Source organism: Leptodactylus fuscus, chromosome 2, assembly GCF_031893055.1.
Source record: "Leptodactylus fuscus isolate aLepFus1 chromosome 2, aLepFus1.hap2, whole genome shotgun sequence".
In the NCBI taxonomy this organism is placed as follows: Eukaryota; Metazoa; Chordata; class Amphibia; order Anura; family Leptodactylidae; genus Leptodactylus; species Leptodactylus fuscus.
The window spans coordinates 65,799,530-65,815,966 of NC_134266.1; positions in this window are offsets into that span (position 1 = coordinate 65,799,530).

A 16,437-nucleotide genomic window follows, 5' to 3' on the forward strand; every position below is an offset into this window, starting at 1 on the left:
AGGAGGAGTAAAAGCAAAGCAGAAGAAGTCCGGGCCCACATACAGAGAAAGAACCATACAGAGCAGGACACGGCGCGGGGAGAATGATAGACCCACAGGATAGTACCTTTGAGTAGCAATCCCCTGCATCCCTCCTACAGAACCAGCGTTGATTGGCTGAATGCTATACAGTGGTTCTGCAGGAGGCTCATCTTTGACAGTCAAAACTTCAGCATCAATGACATCCCTGCAGAAAATATAGGTAGAAAAAAATACACTGAGGCTCACCTCCTATAATGTTGGTTCCCAGGCGCTGAATCTTCGGGGTGCATGGATACTCTGGACTTAGGAGAGTAGAATGATGCAACAAATAGAATAGAAATCCCAGGGCCACAGAAGGGTTAAACCCCCATGTGTAGAGCCCTGCACACTAGTGGTGCCCGCACAGCCGCTTATCTCCTACATGACAGCAGCCAGCCAATGTACATGAAGCGGAGAACTTACCTGAACCAGGTAGTCAGCTCGCTTGTAGACTTCAGGCAGGGGTACTTGGTGGTGTAAGTCTAAGATCGGACAACAATATAGACTGCATATTTAACATTTGAGCAGTCTTCATTGTGGTTCCATCTTAGACTCCGCCTCGTCAGAGACGACCTCCTGTAGAACCAGCATTGATTGGCCGAATGCTATAGCATTCTATATACTAGCATGCTATATACTATAGCATGCTATATACTAGCATGCTATAGCATTCGGCCAATCAATGCTGGTTCTGTAGCAGTTTTGACTGTCAAAGACGAGCCTCCTGCAGAACCAGCGTTGATTGGCTGAATGCTTTACACTGTATAGCATTCAGCCAATCAACACTACATTGTTGTCTAATCTTAGATCAATGCTGGTTCTGCAGGAGGCTCGTCTTTGACGAGGTGGAGTCTAAGATCGGACCGCAATGTAGACTGCTCTAAAGTTAAATATGCATTCTACATTGTGGTCCGATCTTAGACTCCGCCTCATCAAAGACGAGCTTCCTGCATAACCAGTACCGCACTCCTGTCTAAGTACCGCACTCTCCTTTGCTCCTCCTCAACACTCTCCTCCTGCTACTCGTGACTTGGTGAGTCCCATTTATCGAATTGTGGTTTCCCCTGAAACGAGCATTTGATTCCCATAGACTATAATGGGATTCGATATTTGATCGAGTAGTCGAATATTGAGGATTACTCGAATTGAATATTCAAATCTCAAGTATTTAACTACTCGTTCATCTCTAGAGCTGTCTGCAGCCAGAACCTGCCTTGAGATGCTGACACCATTAAACATAGGTGATATAGGCAACAGAGAACTTTTAAGTAACTTCCCTGTAGACTGAACTTGCTTTACATTAGGAGAGATTTAAGATGTTGCCATTTATTCTGCAGTTAAAAAAATAATAGTCACTCAACAACGCTTTGGTTTTATATACATGAAAATATTCCAACTGCCTTATATGTTTCAAAACCAAATGCGTCCATGGTGATGCCTGGGGAGCCTCTTGCAAATTTCCATATAACGCACCTGCTATGGGTGTTCTTGGACTCAAACTCTATTTTTTGAGACGCACAAAAATTTGCCAATTGTTGTTACACTTTGGCATTGCAGCAATATTTTAAGAAATATTTTAAGAAATATCTGAATGTAGATTGTGAAGTGATGAGTGAGTCTACACTTTCTTCGATATGGGAGGCAAGAATATGATCCTGCCCCTTTCACCTTTGCCACCCACTTCTATGTTTGAGCTAAAAGTCCTGCGTTCTTGATGTGTTGGCCATATAAAATTCATATAAAAAAGGTTAAGTAATTGTAAGTTTCAGACTTGAAGAGAGAATACTTTCTATGTGACTACAAACTGTTTCCATAGTACACTTCCTTCTTCTTTTTTTATCATTTTGGCAGAACAGCTGATACCTTTGATAATTGTCAAAAATGTAAGGTCTTCTAAAAGGGTCTGCTTTGTATCAAGAAACAGTGCCACTTATATCCTAACGTGCAATGTTTGACATTACAGTCTATTCCTGAATATAAGTGAATGCCAAACATAGTCCGTATACAACAGTGGGGTTGTTTGTGGAGAAAAAGCGTCTATGTATATACACAGTATATATTTACATATGTATAGTATAGTATATATATACAAATACACAGTATATTTATAGAAATAACTACTTGTATCTGTATACATACTTAAGTAAATATATATGTGTATGTATATATTTACCTCTATGTATTGTGAGAAAGGTAAAGTCCTGGAAGGACGCTATATCTCCCCCAGAGTCCTCTCTTATGTGTGGTGAGCGAGGTCAGGGCTGAAGCAAAACCTCACCTGGGATTTTTAACCACTTCTTTGTTACAGCAGAAAGGAGCTCAAGCACAGGTGGGAGCTGGGCCTCATTACAGGCCTATAAAGCCGGACAAGACCTCAGTCCTGGGCAGTTCCTGGGGGAGAGAGGAGGTGCCGGGTCTTGTCTCTAAAAACCTGTCCACTGGTGAGAGACCTGTGTGAACACAGCCTCTGTTTTGTTTGGTTTTGTTTTCCGTGTGGCTGGAGCAAGGCACACGTATAGTTAGCATTCCTGTGTTCAGTTAGCAGCTCAGGCAAGCAAGTTTTGTTTTAATGTTTTTTGCATGAAGTTAAAGGGATTCTACCATTAAAATTAAATTTTTTTCTCGCTAACACATAGGAATAGCCTTAAGAAAGGCTATTCGTCTCCTACCTTTAGATGTCTTCTCCACGCCGCTCTTTGGTAGAACACCTGGTTTTCGGCGGTATGCAACCGAGTTCTCTAATAATACTAGGGGCAGGCCCCAGTGCTCAAACAGCATGGGGGCGTCCCCAATGCTGCGAGATAACTCTTCAGCACCGCCTCCATCTTCTTCAGGAACGGCGTCTACCTGTGTCTTCTTCGGGGTTGGCGTCAAATTTCTAGGCCTAGGGCAAAGCTGATGATCTTCTTGTGGCTGGCGGGCATGCGCAGTCGACTTTGCCCTAGGTTCGAGGCCTAGAAGTTTGAAGCCAACCCCCAAAAGAAGATGCATGAAGAGGACATTCCTTTAGAAGATGGAGGCGGCGCTGGAGAGTTCTCTCGCAACATTGGGGACGCCCTAGGTGCTGCGAGAGAACTCATTTGCATACCGGCGAAAACCGGGATTTCTACTGAACGGTGACGCGGAGAAGACATCTAAAGGTAGGAGACAAATAGCCTTTCTTAAGGCTATTCCTATGTGTTAGTGTGAAAATATTCGATTTTAATGGTAGAATCCCTTTGAGGCCTGCTTTTGTTTCTACCAGTTTTTGCTAAATAAATGCACAGGTAAAACACACGTGCGTATCACATTGAAAGCAATATGGGAAAAAAGCCTCCCATTCATTTCAATGAGGAGCGCATGTATGCCGGTTCCCATAGAAATGAATGGGATCTGCTTTGTACGCGCTCATTCTGAACATGTTTTACGTTCAGAATGAGCTGAGCGTATGCTCAGTGTGAATGCACCCTTATAGTAATATGAAGAAACTTTCCGCTCAGCCAGTGGCGTAACTAGGAATGGCGGGGCCCCGTGGCGAACTTTTGACATGGGGCCCCCCCCCCATCCCAACTGACGCCGAAGACCTCGACTGACCCCCTCCTCCGCACTCTATTATGTCCCTTACTTACTGTCCCCTGCACACACAGTATTAACCCCAATAGTGTCCCCTGCACACACAGTATTAACCCCAATAGTGTCCCCTGCACACACAGTATTAACCCCAATAGTGTCCCCTGCACACACAGTATTAACCCCAATAGTGTCCCCTGCACACACAGTGTTAACCCCAATAGTGTCCCCTGCACACACAGTGTTAACCCCAATAGTGTCCCCTGCACACACAGTGTTAACCCCAATAGTGTCCCCTGCACACACAGTGTTAACCCCTATAGTGTCCCCTGCACACACAGTGTTAACCCCTATAGTGTCCCCTGCACACACAGTGTTAACCCCTATAGTGTCCCCTGCACACACAGTGTTAACCCCTATAGTGTCCCCTGCACACACAGTTTTAACCCCAATAGTGTCCCTCTGTGGACACCCATAAACAATTATTATACTCTGGGGTCTTTTCAGACCCCAGAGTATAATAATCGGAGACTAAATCGGGAATAAAAACATTAAAGAAAAAACCACTGTTGCTTCTTACCTGTTCCCCGGCTCCTGTGCTGTCCTCCTCTCGCGTCCTTCGTTAATGACGTCGGACGTCACATGACCCGGGAAGCATGCTGGGTTCATGTGACGTCAGACAACAGTAGGACGGAGGCCTGGCAGGATCGCGGAGAGGTAAGTAACAGTTTTTTATGTTTATTACCTCTCCCGATCCGGCGGTCATTATACTCGGGGGTCTGCAAAGACCCCCGAGTATAATGATAGCCCCTGTGGGGCCCGCGGTGTCACTTGCCGATCCCGGCCCAGCCAGGATCGGCAAGTGAATAGGGCCCGTAACTGCCTATTGAAAAAAAACCGCACCGGTAGCGGCTGTCACCGGGCCCCCTAATGGCCCGGGCCCTGTGGCAGCTGCTACTGCTGCTACCACGGTAGTTACGCCCCTGACTCCAAGTTGGAAAACTGAAGTCTTGTGCATTTTTTACTGACACATTCTCATGGTCTTCATTAATATAGATTTTGTAGGGGCTTTAGAAGGTTAGTTACAGAGTTGAAGGTACTTGGAAAACAATATGGAAAAAGTCTTATTATATGATGAATTATAGTTCAATAGAGGTCATGGCTTCAAGTACAATATCTATGCTATAAATATAGTTAACTGATGTCTCAGAATATGAGTTTCTTTATGTGTTTTTTTCCAGACTTTTCTGCTTCTAACCAAAGTCCCCTGGAACATTATGCTGGTATAGGCATCTAAGGCCATACTTAGGTAAATTCACACGTGAATAATGGCCATGGGACATCCATTTTTTTAACAGATGTCACATGGCAGCATTAAATTCAATGTCTGTGTATGGGGGCTATTCAGATGACTGTTATTCCTTCTTTACATCTGCTGCGTTTGGTAATCCGTTTGGGGAGTCCACATGGGGAGCCCCCGAACAGACTACCGAACGCACTGGCAAACCAATGTCAGTGAAAGCACACAGACCCCATAGACTATAATGTGGTCTGCGTGCTCTCCGCACACTGTCCGCAAGGAACACGTGGACAGAAAAGTACTTCGTGATCTACTTTAATGTCTGCATAATTTGTGTGGCAAGCGATGTGCAGTGAAAGCACACGGACCCCATTATACTTTATGGGGTCTGTGTTCTTTCACTGCACATCGCTTGCCAATGCGTTCGGTAGTCCAGTCGGGGGGTCCTTCCACCATAATCTCCTGACCACATCTTATTCCATCTGATCCCCAACTTATTTCCCATCTCTATCTAATCTGTATAACTTGTCACTTACCACTTGTCACTTCCCTCCCACCTTTTGCAAACATTTCTTCCATGTATCTGCCATACTCACTGCGCCAGCACATCAAACTATCCCCACAATTGATAGACAGTCTGAAAACCTCTTCGGGAAAGTCCTTATCCTGAAATAACCATTAACCAAATTGCCCCAAAGTACAAGTCATTCATTTAGTTAGTTCATGTTTCTTGTATTTGTTTTTATACTATTACTATGTTGTAAACCATTTCAATATGTTTTGTTTCCTGGAATGAATGTTGTTCTAAAAATAAATGATAGTAATACATTATATGTACCCTAAAGTGGTGAAATTAAACAAAATATAGCACAACAAAATGTCCTAATATGGCAATGCTGATGGGAAAAAAATGCAAAGAAAGAAAATACTGTCATCGAATATCAAACTGGCCCCCTCCTAGGGGTTAAATTTGGTGCATCTACGCTAATGTTCTGGCATAGCATACTAAATGTAAAATAAAAATAATAATACAAATTAAGAAATAATTCATTAAAAGGTATTGTAAACTTCAACTTTCATTGGTATAATAAAATCTGTATTTGTGCACCAATCCTCATAGGGTCTAATGTTGAAGTCACCAGTGTTATATCCACTGGTCCTCCACAGTTTGACCACACTTTTCATTTGACCTGGAAACCCTATTTACTACCAGCAGAGAATATATCTAGATATACTGAGCAGAGATGAGCAAATGGAACAAACCAGTTTGGACCCAAACTTCCCAAAAGTTTTGAGGTTTTTTTCGCTTTTTCAATTCATCTTGGACAAACTAATATACCTGCCACCACATGTAACACGAGGCAGAGGAGCATAAAAGGAACATACAAGCTCCTTGCAGATGTTGTTCCTGGCAGGATTCAAACCCAGAACTCCAGCACTGCAAGGCTGAGGGTAACCACTGAGCTACCATGTTGCCCCAGCCAATAATAAATTGTCTTTGGAGAGGTTACAGTGCTGATGTCATATTCAGCATATAAGATACCGTGAGCGAGAAGAGGAACTATTTTGTGATACTGCGAGCTTAGGGAAATATGTGTAATTGCACTTGTATCCCTGATCCCAGTAGACACTGATAAACTTTTGCACTGTTTTTTATACTATCTGTACATAGTTTTTCTTGCTTCATTTTCCCCATGTATGGTTATTCCAATGATGATGGAAGTACACCACTCCTTTTGGAAGAGCTATGGTCCAGCCCAACCCATGTTTGGTTGGGTTAAGGGTCGGAGACTTGTATCCCTTAGTGGATTCTGTTTCACCAATGATGGTAGTTAGTGAACCACTTAGCATATTCTACTGCATATTCTTCTACCAGGTACTAGTACTGACACCAGCCTATGGGAGCAGGCCAACCTATCCACCAACTCCAGTTCCCCCTCAATGGACAAATTCCCACCCCCAACTTTACCAGGGCAAACCATTATTCCCACTCCCCCCCTCCATATCATGGCTGTCAGATGACACATACATGGTGTGGCACATGCTGTTTCAGTGGCTATTACAGCTTCAAGCTAAATGATAAAAGAGCATAATAGACTTCAGAATTGAAAAGAATAAAAAGAGAGGATATCCTATTAAACATTTTCCATGTTCAGATTCATGTGATATTTGCACAGAGTACTTGCATAGACTGTATTATTACATGAGATAGTCGAAATTCTTGGCTTCTGGAGGACTTACATTTTATCATGTGAGTTTGATAATGAAATTAATAACACAACTGGACATTTTTTTAATCTCATATATCTGGCATGTTGTGTTTCCAGTTTATGGATGGCTGCAAAGGTTAAGTATCAGATGGCGCAACAATTACATAATACATTTTGTAGAAAGTGAGAAGCAAATCAAGTCCAATTGGAAATCAAACTGACAAATAAAAAGGTCTCAAAATAATATTTTTAAAGGGGTTGTCCAGTTTCAGACCAATATCGAGAGACAAATGTTATTGTTTTCATAATTAAAAGTTATACAATTTTCCCATGTATTTTCTGTATCAGTTCCTCATTGTTTTCCTAACTCTCTGCTCGCTGCCCTTCTTTCTGATTGCTCTCAGTGGGTAAAAATCTGTGCTGCATGTGAATGGAGTGGTGGTTCCACTGGTACGTGTCATGGTGGCATAGTACTGTTACGGGACCTGTGGTGGTATAGTGTTAAGTGATTTGCACTCGGGGGCTCTTGAAGATTTCTCCCAGGGCACTCTCTGTTATGGTTCACACAGCATACAGTGGCAGTTGAACAGGTGATGTTCGCAACACAGTTTACTTAGTTAGATATTACAGGCACAGTTCTCTTTAAACAAGCAGTAGCCCTACTTTGGACACTCTACAAACACTGATGGAAGTGGTGTCTGTTTTTCTCTCTGTAATGTTTATAGTAGGTACACTTCAACTTCAAGAGACAGAATCTAAAAAAAAAATCAGAAAATCACATTGTATTGTGTGTGTATATATATATATATATATATATATATAATAAATTATTAATATCATATACTGTATATTTAATATCATAAATGTGAAAGTTTTGGATGTTTGTTCCTCCATCACGCAAAAACGGCTGAACAGATTTGAATGAAATTTGGCACATAGATAGTTTGTAACCTTGATTAAAACATAGGCTACTTTTTATCCCGGTAAATGACATGGCTTCACGACTATTATGCATTTATGTTCACATACTATATTACACTGCTCTTGCCTGCAGCTTATCTCAGTTTCTGATAATGCCAGGTCTGTTATGTCTCTATGTAAACATTCAGCCAACCCTCAGTCCATTCTGTACATGCATTTGCATATTATCTGATCTGCTCCAGGCAACATGCTGACACACTGGATGGGAAAACACCTTTAATCCAAATTGGCAGTTTGCTAATTTTAAAAATGTCGGGGAAAAAGAAAATCTAATTTGTTGCAAAATGCTAAAACAACAGCTATGAAGGTAGAAGTCAACAGAGTTCTCCTCAAGCAGAGCCGATCATTGGTGCCAACAACACGCTCATTATAGCGAGTTGCTGAGATGCCGGAACAATCAAAGGCACAGCGCGAGGAACGAGTTCAATGGCAGGCCAGCTTGACAGCTGCTGAAACGCCGGAGCAGGCGGATTATCAATGCCGACAACACGCTTATTATATGGCTTTCCAGCAAGCTGCTGAGATGCCAGAACAATCATGGGCATAGCGTGAGGAACGAGTTCAGCGGTAGGCCAGCTTGACAGCTGCTGAAACGCCGAGTAGGCGGATCATCAACGCCAACAACACACTCATTCTATGAAGTCCCAGCGAGCTGCTGAGATGCTGGAACAATAACAGGCACGGTGCGAGGAACAAGTTCAGCAGCAGGACAGCTTAAGAGCTGACGAAACACCGGAGCAGGCAAACCATCGACGGCAGCAATTTGCTAAATGTAGGCGGATCATCGATGCCAACAACACACAGATGAAGTCGCGGGCAGAGGCTAGTTTTTAAATAATTATTAGCATAAAAATCATACAATAAGATTTTCTAGATTTTGTCTGTCACTGTTGAAGTGTACATATGATAAAAATTACAAATCTCTTTTCATTGTTTGTAGGCGGGAAAACATGAAAAATTGCCAGTGTATCAAATACTAATTTTCCTCACTGTATGCCCGTAAAATGCTTAGGCTAAGGCCCCCGTAGCGAAACGCAGCAAAAGAAACAAACAAAAAACACTGCGGTGAAAACGCATCACAGTTTTTTCCATAGCATTTTTCACTGCATTTTGCCAGAATTCTCCTCTGCAGACTTTCTGCTCATGTTATACTTATATGGAAAACACCAGCGTTCTCGAAGGTATTTGACATCCTACGGGCGGATTTTTATCTGTAATGTGTAAAATACTCAAAGCCTGGTTGACTTCTATGCAGGACCTTATGTACATCACTGATAGTCCCAAAATAATATACTGTTTAGAAAAATCTATACACAACATTTGCAAATGAAACATGTAAGATGTTGGCATCTGCATCTTCTGGGTTACTTTATTTGGCCAGTATGACTTATTTCTGAAGTAACCTGAGCGCTGTCTCTGCTGTGTTTCAGCTGGTGTTGAGGGTTATGCAAGAAGTGGAACTGTCAATTGACTTTTGCTACGTGTGGCACTGTGTGGTTTGGAGGGGAGCAGCTCTGCGGTTTCTCTTGTGGCTATGAAGAAAGGAGGCCCTATATTCAGAACAGTCATTAGTGGTTTGTGGATTTGGCAGCCGCTTCTTTAGGTTACATGAACCTTTCCTTGCCAGACAGCTGGACAGCCCTGCAGAATAATCAAACTTTTCAATATGTTCAATTCTAATTACACAAAGATTTTTTTGACATTTGAGAATAAAAAACATTGTGATCTAATATGTATTAAAGCTGAAATATGTTTTATGTGTATTATTTAGTCTTCTCTATAAGAATTTAGTTGCATAGCTGGAATGCATAAGAGGATATTTCAACTTTTACAGTCACCATATTCAATACATATACAATGGATTAATATGTCATGCATTAATATTCTGCATTGGGATTGAGGGAATGTAAAATACATCTAGACTTATGAAGGCAGTGACTAGTTCCAGGGTATATACCCTACAGACTGAAAGACTGTAGCTTTATGGCAAGCAATCACATCTGACATGGTGCAGATATATGCTGGTGTGATATAGGGTGTAACCAGCAGCTAATCTGATGTGATGTACAGTAGCAACATAGTGGATGAACTCAAAGGGGTTAAACTTTTTCTTTTATAGGAGGCCGGAGAAGGTGAAAAAAAAAAAAAAAAAAAAAACACATTCACCTGTCTCAGTGCTTTGGTGTCTCCCGGTGTTGTCTGGTCCTGCTGCTTCAGTGTCAGATGAAGACATCAGAGCAGCAGGACTGGACCACATTGGTAGACATCGGAGTATCAGGGACAGGTAAGTTTGGTTTTTTTTAATAATTTTAACACCTTACTCGACCTCATAAAAAAAAGTTAATCATGGACAACCCCTTTAAGGCCAAAGCCCCAAGTTACGGAAATAAAACATTTTTTTCAGCTGCTGCAGAAACGCAACGGAAAAAGTGCTGCCTTTTACAGTACCAGCAAAGTGAATAAGATTTAGTTTAATCCGCGTTCTTGAAATATGCAGCATGTTAATTTTAGCTGCTGAATCACAAGAGTTTTCCCTGTATGTTTTATAAGGGAAGAAAAAAATGAAGCAATAAATGCAGCAAAAATGCAATGAAAAAACTGTGAAAAAGAAAAGGCAAATTTTCACTGCATTTTCAGTAGTGCTTTTTAGCAGTGTTTTGCTGTGTGATCTGTTTTCACAGACCATCAAAATATAGGTGATCTCCTATTTTTGCCCACTTTAACAGATCCCTCCATACACTCAAATGTATGGGGTATCCATGAGAATGGGAGTCCTTCAGGTGCAAGACAGCCGTTTTGCACGTCTAAGTATAGCCTTATACTTACCTAGAGATGAGTCTAATTGGACTCATCTCTAGTACTCTCAGCACCTCTGCTGTAACGGTCCGGGTCTGGTTTGGAGTTTTAAGTTGGTACTACTTGAGGATTGACTTACTTGCAAGGCTGATAACATAGTCAGGAGGAAACCAGTGGTCGATGCACAAGATGAGTGTCAGTTTTGGAGGAGAAGGCAGATACCAAAGTCAGGAGGAAAACAGTGGTTGATGCACAAGATGAGCGTCAGTGTTTGCAGGAGAGCATGGGAGAGCAGCTATATTACAGACAGAGCTCAATAATCTCACATGGCAGGAAGTGCAAGGCTGGGTTTATACAGGAAGTTCAATCAGAGAACAGGGGGGAGCAAACCAGAGAGGCGCCAGGAACTAGGCTTCAGATCAGCACAGGAACTGTCCAAAAAGCTGAATAGCTCAGTGGCAAGCGCTGCAGCCTGGGACACTGGAGTACTTGGGTTCAAGTCCAGACATCTGCAGGTCTTCAGTGAAGCCAGGGTTTAGTATCCCAAATTACCCTGTCAGGCTCACTTTAAAGAGGACCTTTCACCAATTCAAGTTCTTAGCATATTTTAATAAGCACCTCTCCACTAATTCTAGCCTTTACCATTTCTGAACAACAAGCACAGTAATGTCAGAAGGGCAGTGTCAGACAGGGAGCGTGATTCATAGCGCTAATTGACCCAGTCAGTCAGTGCTCAGAATCACACCCCTTGTTTGCTATCGCCATCTGACAGTACAAAGCCTAAGTAGTATATCAGATACCAAAACTAACAGCATTGATTGCTCAGGAACAGTGGGGGCCACAGAAAAATTCTGTGCTGGTAACAGTAGAGAAGCGCCTATTAAATGGTGCAAAGAATTGGACTTGTTGGCGGTGGTGAAAGGTCCCCTTTAAGTCTTGTATTTGGCCACATAGTCTGACTTTGACAGATCAGTGCTGCAGTCTCATTGTCTGTTTAGGCAATTCCCATTGACTTTACTACAGATATGGTAGCAGGGATGACACAAGTTATTGATAGCTTTTATTTTATAAAGACATGAAGATTGTGACAATTTAAAGAATGATAGCTACAACAAGTAAAGTTCCCAGTGAAAAAATATTCCTTGTTATTTTCAATATCTGTGCATACATAATTCTTCCATGTGAAATGTGGAAACATTCATTAGACACGACTGAACTTGGAAAAGAGTTGCAGAGATTACACTAGAAGTATAAATGGACAAATACAAATATTTTCTGCAATTGAAGCTTAGCTCACCCATTAAATCAGCGATGACTAAGAGAGAATGAGGGTATTTCTGTCCAGTTATTGTTAGGAAAAATTATATAGCTAAAGAACAAACACTTTTCATCACTTCAGAAGGCTGTTGGCTGTAACTTTAACCCCAACTTTGCCCAACCATTTGGTTTCTAGACATGAGCTCAACAGCTTGGGATGGCGTTGGCATCAAGGACAACACATCCATTCTGCCCAAGAAGACTTCCTATTCCCTGTCTGGCACCAATTTCCTATTTGCTCACTCTAGTATTTTTTATGACTTAGAAAATCCATCTCATTTGACGACTGTTCACTGTTAAAAAAAAGCTCCTGAGGTCACTTTATTGTGGCGCTCCTGCAATTCTTGTGTCTAGTGAAGGACAATAAAAGGCCATTATGAGTTTCCTACTTAGTAAACGTCTCTAACGTTTAAAGATGTTGAAATGTGGCACCAAAACCAAAGAATTTTCTTATTTTTGATGCACCATAACTAAAAAGTTCTTAAAGAGTGTATTTTGCCCCCTCCAAGCATATTCAACTATCACCACCATGTTACAGAGCACGTTATAGTCATGAACATCATACCTGTGTTATGTATGTCACTTTTGCAGGTTGGAAGAAAACCGACTTTGAAGTGAAATGCTTCCTGGAGCACTGCTCTTATCACTCATACCCCTACCATCTTCTGTCCGCACCACTTGTGCAATCAGAGTTGACCCAACCACCGTTATGACATCCTCCACCCTACATGATCAGCAAGAACATTGCTCCCAGGGCTGAAGGCCCACCCCCCAGTGCACCAAATAACTCTTTTGCATAAAACTTCAAAATTGTTTTTCTCCAAATCTACAAAAATGGCACAAATAACAAAATTATACTGTTTATCACTGTAATGTGCTCTGTAATGTGGTAGTGACAGTACAATATACTTGGGGGAGATGGTACACTCCCTTTAAAAAGGGCAAGAGGAAGAATTTTTATAATGGTGTATTTATTCATTGTGGCGGGTCTGTTTTAGGAATTTCTGTGGCTGAAAATCAATTCTATTCAACCGGGTTTGTCTTGGCAGTAAGCAGATGGAGTTCTGTAAAGCCTATTGATTTGAATTGAACAATTGCAAAACTTTCGCCAACAAATGTGCTCTGTGTGAATATACCTTATTGCGTAAGGAGCAGACCGCACAATGTGACTGTGGGTAACTCCATTGTCTTGTAGATCTGAGGTCCTAATGTCATATCAGAACTAGGACATTATCATGGAGTTTGTATGTTCTTCCCATGTTTGTGTGTATTTCCTCCATGTTGCTCACTTTGCTTTTCAGCACCAATTTCTGGCAAACAGCCATTGCTTCTGACAAATTTTTTCCTGCATTCTAGGCAACTGGATCTGTTCTCCTCTTCTGCTTTAGCCCCTGTACTTCACCACAGCCTTGCTGTATTAGGCTATGAATTGCTGCTCTAGATATACAGCAATGTCAGGTTGCTAAGGCAAGGGGCACCCAAAGATGAAATGGTAACGCCATGCTTATTAAGATGTGTCCTATTCTAACTCTTGTTCCTGTGTTTCTACTCTTGTGTTACACTCCTGACTTGTACCATGATACTCAACTTGGCCCTGTTTCTAAGTGAGCTTTTGTCTTGTCCTTTGGATTGTCTGCCTTGAACTTGTTGTTATTCCTGGCTCCATTTTTGACTATGCTTCTGCTTTGTCGTCTGTAGAGATAGGCAAACCCCCTCAGGATTTGTTTTAATTCGGGCCTGGTCTGCTTGGGTCCCTAATTTGTTTCTGGTCAAACAGGTTTGGTATAAGCCACACCTTAAATTGGCTTAAAACCTAGTGTAGAATACTCTTAGGACTTATTTCTAGCTCGGGAAACCAGGCAGAAGTAATGTCAAAGTGAAAGTAAAAAAAATGACGTCATCAACCCCAAGTCACCACTTAGACTTCTGATTGGGCCTCAGCGGTCACATGGGCACACCCAGCATGTGACCTCTAGTGGCTGAATCACAGGCCTCAGCGGTGACCTTGGGCTGATGACATCACAGAAGGGCATTGAACGTCACCAGGAGAGCACAGAAGGACCCGAGGAGACCAAAAGAGGTTAAGTGCGTATGATTTTTTTTTTATTATTCACCTGCTCTGGGTCTCCAGCCAGCGGAGGGTATGCAGCAGACATTTTAGTTTGCCTGAGACAAATCTCCATCTGTTCTGTTTTATTTTTTTTTAAATTGCAATTTGGAATATTCAGGTCGAACCTGGCTGAGTATGAACCAATCAGGGACTGCACATTGGGCCTGGATAACCTCTTCAAGGAATTACCATCAGACTCTAGGAAAAAAGAGACAAACTAAAGTACAGAAGCCACAGAGCTCATTTTTTGATCATACACACATTTCCATGTCTCAGCTCTGATTTCCCAAAAATCTAAAAGCACTGCTAGGGATATATAGCCCTGGAGACCATTGGTGGTCCAAGAGTCTCCACCATTGCAGTCATATGAAAAAGTTTGGGCACCCCTATTAATCTTAATCATTTTTAGTTCTAAATATTTTGGTGTTTGCAGCAGCCATTTCAGTTTGATATATCTAATAACTGATGGACACAGTAATATTTCAGGATTGAAATGAGGTTTATTGTACTAACAGAAAATGCGCAATATGCATTAAACCAAAATTTGACCGGTGCAAAAATATGGGCACCTCAACAGAAAAGTGACATTAATATTTAGTACATCCTCCTTTTGCAAAGATAACAGCCTCTAGTCGCTTCCTGTAGCTTTTAATCAGTTCCTGGATCCTGCATGAAGGGATTTTGGACCATTTCTTTCTACAAAACAATTCAAGTTCAGTTAAGTTTGATGGTCGCCGAACATGGACAGCCCGCTCTCAAATGATCTGAAAACAAAGATTGTTCAACATAGTTGTTCAGGGGAAGGATACAAAACGTTGTCTCAGAGATTTAACCTGTCAGTTTCCACTGTGAGGAACATAGTAAGGAAATGGAAGACCACAGGGACAGTTCTTGTTAAGCCCAGAAGTGGCAGGCCAAGAAAAATATCAGAAAGGCAGAGAAGAAGAATGGTGAGAACAGTCAAGGACAATCCACAGACCACCTCCAAAGAGCTGCAGCATCATCTTGCTGCAGATGGGGTCACTGTGCATCAGTCAACAATACAGCGCACTTTGCACAAAGAGAAGCTGTCAGGGAGAGTGATGAGAAAGAAGCCGTTTCTGCACGTACGCCACAAATAGAGTTGCCTGAGGTATGAAAAAGCACATTTGGAGAAGCCAACTTCATTTTGGAAACAAAGATTGAGTTGTTTGGTTATAAAAAAAAAGGCGTTATGCATGGCGTCCAAAAAGAAACAGCATTCCAAGAAAAACACATGCTACCCACTGTAAAATTTGGTGGAGGTTCCATCATGCTTTGGGGCTGTGTGACCAATGCCGGCACCGGGAATCTTGTTAAAGTTGAGGGTCGCATGGATTCCACTCAGTATCAGCAGATTCTTGAGAATAATGTTCAAGAATCAGTGACAAAGTTGAAGTTACGCCGGGGATGGATATTTCAGCAAGACAATGATCCAAAACACCGCTCCAAATCAACTCAGGCATTCATGCAGAGGAACAATTACAATGTTCTGGAATGGCCATCCCAGTCCCCAGACCTGAATATCATTGAACATCTGTGGGATGATTTGAAGCGGGCTGTCCATGCTCGGCGACCATCTAACTTAACTGAACTTGAATTGTTTGTCCAAAATACCTTTATCCCGGATCCAGGAACTGATTAAAAGCTACAGGAAGCGACTAGAGGCTGTTATCTTTGCAAAAGGAGGATCTACTAAATATTAATGTCACTTTTCTGTTGAGGTGCCCATACTTTTGCAGCGGTCAAATTTTGGTTTAATGCATATTGCACATTTTCTGTTAGTACAATAAACCTCATTTCAATCCTGAAATATTACTGTGTCCATCAGTTATTAGATATATCAAACTGAAATGGCTGCTGCAAACACCAAAATATTTAGAACTAAAAATGATTAAGATTAATAGGGGTGCCCAAACTTTTTCATAGGTCTGTATATCTATGATATATAATATAAGATTGTTTTAATTGTATTTACCCTGTACATCCTTGTGTCCTTTAGCTAGCACATATGCTCATCTTCTAACCTTGACTTAACTATGTTTTTATAACTAAAATATTACTATTGATCTTGGCTTCACAAGGAGTTGGAAGAG